This window comes from Scyliorhinus torazame, chromosome 4 (genome assembly GCF_047496885.1).
Source record: "Scyliorhinus torazame isolate Kashiwa2021f chromosome 4, sScyTor2.1, whole genome shotgun sequence".
Classification (NCBI taxonomy): Eukaryota; Metazoa; Chordata; class Chondrichthyes; order Carcharhiniformes; family Scyliorhinidae; genus Scyliorhinus; species Scyliorhinus torazame.
In genome coordinates, this window is record NC_092710.1 from 54,180,873 (window position 1) to 54,187,108 (window position 6,236).

The following is a 6,236-nucleotide window of genomic DNA, read 5'->3' on the forward strand; positions in this document are numbered from 1 at the left end:
TAGCACAGTTGCTTCACAACTCCAGGATCCCAGGTTCGATTCCCAGCTTGGGTCACTGTCTGTACAGAGTCTGCACGTTCTCCCCGTGTGGCGTAGGTTTGCTCCGGGTGCTCCGGTTTCCTCCCACAGTCCAAAGGTGTGCAGGTTAGGTGTATTGTCCATGCTAAATTGCCCTTAATTGTCCAAAAAGGTTGGGTGGAGTTACTGTGTTGCGGGGATGGGGTGGCGGTGTGGGCTTAAGTGGGGTGCTCTTTCCAAGGGTTGGTGCAGACTCGATGGGCCGAATGGCCTCTTTCTGCACTGTAAATTCTATGATTACATAAATTCCTGTCATTCTGATCTAGTTTCACAAGCTGTGCATTCAAGTACAAAGCATCATGGGTTATACATTTCTCTTCAACAGCAGTGCAAAATGAGCTCAATTTCCACACTTCTGAACTGTAACACAAATTTTGAGGTACCGTGTGTGGTACATATATGTCTGTTGGAAGTCTTGTTCAAAAATATTTATTGCCATCCCTCTACCCAGTTTGAATAATGATTGTGAGGCATGAGCGGCAGCATCACTGAGTCAAGGCAGAGTCAGCCTACAGGTCAATATACAGCATTCACATACAGGGTAAAAAGTTCCCAGATTAACTTTGTTGTCAGGCATATATTGTTCGGCATATATTGCTGGGATTAAATTAGGTCTGCTGCAACACAATATTGGTGATGTTAATTGTGTCGCCCGTTTGGTACTCCACCTGACAGCCAGTTCCACTCCCAAAGTGACTGAGCATCTTGTAGATTTATGAAGGCGATTCATGATCTATTGGAAGTTTGCTTAGAGTTTGCTGTGTGCGAGTGGAATTATATCCAAGATTTAATAGACTGCTGAGAACTATTGTAATATGTGACATGCAAACCATGTTCCTAAACTGTGGGCTCAAATCAGTGTCTTTTTAATGAATTTGCATGAAATCCCGCTAGTCTGTCAATTATCTGTAATTTCTTGTTTATAAAGGGAAAACTTTGCATTTGTACCAACTTCCACAGATGAAATTAGTGAACAGCATTGCTACGGTGCTGAGTCTGTGACTCCTTGCTCTATGTGAGGAATTGGCCTTACAGTGGGCGAGAGCCGTGAACTCTGTCAGTATTGACCGCATGTGTAGAGCTTGGCACAAAGCCAGATGAGAACCGTTAACTTAATGAAATATGACTGGAGATTGAATAAAGCTCCTTTCTGCAATGTCCATATGGGAATCAATGCACAAGTTGGTGGGGTCAGCTAACTCCGAATACGTTAGGAATTGAAGATCGATACTTCCTGAAATGCTGAAATGTGTGTTGTGTTTGTTGGAGGGGGCGTGGTCATACACCAGTTGAGTTAATGTAACTCAGGTTCACCAATGGGCCATCACCTATTTTGCATCCCACTGAGGATCGAACAGATTGGAACTATAGCCCAATCTGAAGAAGGAGACATTATCTATATTGGAAAGTATAAAATCCCAAGGGGATTTGACTGGGTGGCTACCAAGAAGATAATTGGCTCGGCATTTACTCAATTCAACAAGGGTCACAATATTTCATTCTTGACTCAGTAATTGCATCGTCAGATGTCCTTCGATTCCAAGATTGACCTCTATTCAGGTTAATGTTTTTCTGCCATGGTCCTCTATGTGACTGACTTGGCTCTCCTTGATCCGCAGATACTTGAAGAACATATTAGTTTATTTTTAATGTATTTCTCTGCTGCTGTTCTGCCTCAGCAGGAAGACATTGAGACCTAAAGCTTCAGGCAGATTGATGGACAATTTGTATTATTCTGAACAATTGGCATCAAGCTCCTGCCATTTATTGATCTCAATGCTGCCGAGCTTCAAAGAGAGAACTTCAGAGTTACTTTGAAGCATATCCTTCACCTCACCTGGGACATTGATTATTTGAGATTTCAGATAAGGACCTGGACAGTTTCCAACCATGTGCACAAGTTGCTTCATCCATTGAAATTGATTTTATCGGATGGAGGTTGTCTGAATTCGTGTCCAGTTTACCGTTTGACCATCTGGTTTGACCATCTGATATCCTGGAGGTTTTGAATTTTAGTCTCAAGAACATCGACATCCGAGCTTTCAGCTGACTTGGCCTAAAATTCCCTTATCTATCACTGCCTCTTCCCTTTAAGATGACCATTTAAAACTTTGTCTTTGACCAAGCTTTTGTCGTAATAACTCTTTCCATGGGGCAGAGCCAACATTTTAACACCATTTTCCATTGATAACGTTCACGGGAAGAACCTTGGGATAGTTTAACGGCACTATACACGCAAGTTGTTCTTGTGAAGAATAATTCCAGTTATGAGATAAATCTAATTCATGGTTGAATGTGAGCTACAGTAAAGTCCATATCCAGCACATTAAATAAACAATTTCTGCTGCTTCCATGTTGTTTTTTGCTGGTTTGATTTTGCCATTTTTTTATTCCTTCATGTTACATTGGGACGGTTGGACACATCCTTTGTTTATTTACTATAAACATTCTAACAAGAGACAGCACGGTGGCACCGTGGTTAGCACTGCAGCCTCACAGCGCCAGGGACCTGCGTTCAATTCCGGCCTTGGGGAACTGTCTGTGTGGAGTTTGCAAATTTCTTCCTGTGTCTGCGTGGGTTTCCTCCGGGCTCTCCGGTTTCATCCCACAGTCCAAAGATGTGCAGCTTAGATGGATAATCCATTCTAAATTACCCCCAAGTCCCCAAAGGTTAGGTAGAGTTACTGGATAGGGCAGGGGAGTGGGCCTAGATAGGGTGCTCTTTCAAAGTGTCCGTGCAGCCTCGATGGGCCAAATGGCCTCCTGCAGTGTGGGAATTTGATAGTTTGGAATTTGTATAATTAAACCTACTCTTATTCCCTCCTCACTTACAAATGTCCAGCTTTTGCACATCCTGCTCCCTGCTTCACTCCACTGGTTTAAAACCTGTTATATTTCTATCTTTCTTCAATTCAGATGCAACCCCATGGGTCTGAATTCTTCATTCTGTTTGTCTCCCCAGATTTTGCTGACCTTCTGAGAATTTCCAGCATTTCTTTCCCTTCCAGTATTCACGTTGTTTTACTTTTCAATCTGACAGGGTGGTACAATCAAATTCCACAGGAGCTTAAAGAGAATTTATTTACAGGGCGGTGGAGGAAGTTGGACTGTGGAATAAAACTGACAGCTCTTTCCACGAGACAGCACAGATTTCAAAGAGTCAATCGTTCTCCAGATCATTTAAATGTTGATAACCTTCACGGGAAGAACCTTGGGGCAGTTTAAAGGCACTATACACGCAAGTTGTTCTTGTGAAGAATAATTCCAGTTATGAGATAAATCTAATTCATGGTTGAATGTGAGCTACAGTAAATTCCATATCCAGCACATTAAATAACCAATTTCTGTTTGAAACTGAACAAACTATAAAAATGAGTTTTCACCGAATGCAGCAAACATATCTTGAAACTGTTTTTGAATAACTGGCAAATGTTTTGCAACAAAACATGTTGTGCGTTAACTCGATTGGATCATATTTATCTGTAAAATGACAACAGCAGTGTATCAGGATCCTACCCGCTGTGTACGGGGTTTCACACTGTATCATGATCCTAATAGGTTTAATAAATAAGTTGCCTTTAACTGATGGTTGCAGCTACAGTATTCAGACAGCTGGTCAAGTTTCTTCTTAATGGTAACTCCCCATAATAATAATGGTCAATGACTCAGAAATGTTGTTGTTCTTGAATGATAAGGGAAAGTATTTTGACTCTTTCTTCTTAAAGATGGTCTTCTATTTGTGTACAGTAAGAAGTTTTACAACACCAGGTTAAAGTCCAACAGGTTTGTTTCGATGTCACTAGTTTTCGGAGCGCTGCTCCTTCCTCAGGTGAATGACATTCTATTTGTGTGGCATGAATGTTAGTTGTCATTTATCAGTTCAAGTCAACCTCCCCTTGAACTGATGAGAAAAGAGGACGTGGCAGGGAGACACTTTTTGCTCATTAGCAGGTTCATCAAAGGTAACGTTGCAGGGGATTTTCCAGAGTGTTTGTGTTACTGTCCCCAAGGAAGGCACTGAAATGTTTGGTCTTCCCACTGATGCTGGGGCGTGCAATTCGAAACGTTATTGATGGAGTTTCCCTTGTATTCTTATGAGCCACCGGAATGAAACATCAAATGATGACCATCAAACCACTGTGTAAAAATCTATCTGGTTAGTTCATGTCCTTTAGGGAAGGAAATCTGTCATCCTGCAGGTGACTCCAGATCCACAGCAATGTGGTTGACTGAAATGGCCAAGCGAACCAGTCAGTTCAAGGGTCACTCAGGGATGGACAATAAATCCTGCACCAGCCAGAGAGTCATCAAGACTGAATTTTAAAAAGTGACAGAAAGACTTCGTTTTTTAAAAATGCAACAGTCTCCCTTGAAATAAAATCAATATTCAGTGTCCTTCCGAACCGCTTACTGTACCTGTGTGTTAACTGGGTGTGAATCACGCCTCGGGACACCAGATCCCTCTGCACTGCAGCACGCGGCAGCCTCTCGGCCCACGTCACTCCGATTCCGCTTCGCGCGCCTCGGCCGTTGAACCGCTCGGGCGCGCGGCGGACGGCGCCAGAGAGAAGTCGCAGCCCTGCACTGCGCGTGTGCACAATTTCACCAGCCCCTCAGGTCGAAGAGGAGCGCCTGCTCCCAGTGCGCACGCGCCGGGCTGAATTCTGAGCGCGCGCGGATTCAGTTTGGAATGTTCTGGTGCGTCCTCGACGGTGAGAAATAATTTAAATGTTGACCATTATAATCGTGACAGAGAAACAGTTTGTAACCCGGGGGAGATGGAGCCGGTCAAGACAGTGAGGGAAACACTGCAGCAATATATAACAGATTGTAACCCGGGGGAGATGGAGCCGGTCAAGACAGTGAGGGAAACACTGCAGCAATATATAACAGTTTGTAACCCGGGGGAGATGGAGCCGGTGGGATCGGACAGTGAGCAGACGCGCATTTAGACGCAGATTTTACTGCGACGTTAGCATTGAATTGATTTCATGAAAGCTGATCGTTTTAAACAAGTTCTGCTCCATTTGAGTATCTGAACATCGCACAAGGTTTATCTGAAGTACAAGAGGAAATGGAGATTTCAAAACATTTCCCAGGAACAGGCCTGAGAATCAAAAAGGTTTGGATGTTTGTGTTGTACTTAAGTTCCCAGAATCTGTGAATCAGAAAGTCAAAGAACACTGCAAAAGGAATGAATGTTGTTTGAATTTGCCCAAATCTGTCAATTATTCTGCCTGGATTCAAGTTACAATTCATATAATTTCTCACACTTTTTGTAAATGTGCAGATGTTATGTTATTTCACCTTCTCCAGCTGCTGACCCGAACAACTGTGAAGTCTTCAATCTGACAGCATTCGGGTGAACTGGAAACCCGTGCACACCTGGTACAAACACAATCCTGTTTAAATCTCGAATCAACCACTTGTTGAGCAGTCGGGCGCTTGACCCACACACAAATAAACTGGTTGGAACAGGAAGGCTGTATATGTACATTGCATTGGCTAATGAGAAGGACTGCACTGTATCTGTCGCTCACACACAGAAAAACAACATTCTGAACAAGTGTTATCTTGTCCTGCCAGGTGGGTGGCGGAGAACCACTGGAATTCCTGACTGAGGTGGAGACTCTGAAATGGTGCCAAAGAGCACCCAACACTGAATGTTTATTAATTTAGCAATAAGATTATTTTATCTTCTGGAAGGGATTTGTGTTTGAATTCCAGAATCCTGGACACATCGGTTCAGCTTCTGGATAGGTGATAAATCAACAATTTCAGTATCTTTGTCATTAAAATCTTGAAATATAACACCTATTATTCAGAGCTTTTAACCAACTGAATAAAAACCATTGTTCCTTTTGAGCTTTGCCGTTTAACTTGACTAAACAGAGAACGGTGCATTTGGTGTGCTTTTACTAAACTATATTTTTCAAAGTTTCCTCTCCCTAACCCATTATCTGATCTTCATAGCCCTGGAATTCTGTGAACTTCACAAAAGATACCATTCAGCCTTAATTGAAAAAGATCCGTGATGGCCAGTTAAAGGGGATGTTTAAAACTTCCTGCACTGAAGTCACCACTGCTACCTCACGGCGCCAAGGATCCAGGTTTGGTCCTGGCCCTGGGTCCCTTTCCGTGTAGAGTTTGCACATTCT

General features: G+C 42.9%; 1 long non-coding RNA gene across 1 annotated transcript; it reads left to right on the forward strand.

Moving 5' to 3' along the window:
* Positions 1-4,701: 4,701 nt before the first annotated feature.
* On the forward strand, positions 4,702-5,943 carry LOC140410217 (uncharacterized). Its single transcript, XR_011940571.1, has 2 exons — positions 4,702-5,200; positions 5,395-5,943. It is a non-coding gene; the product is annotated as an uncharacterized lncRNA (long non-coding RNA).
* Positions 5,944-6,236: the final 293 nt, after the last annotated feature.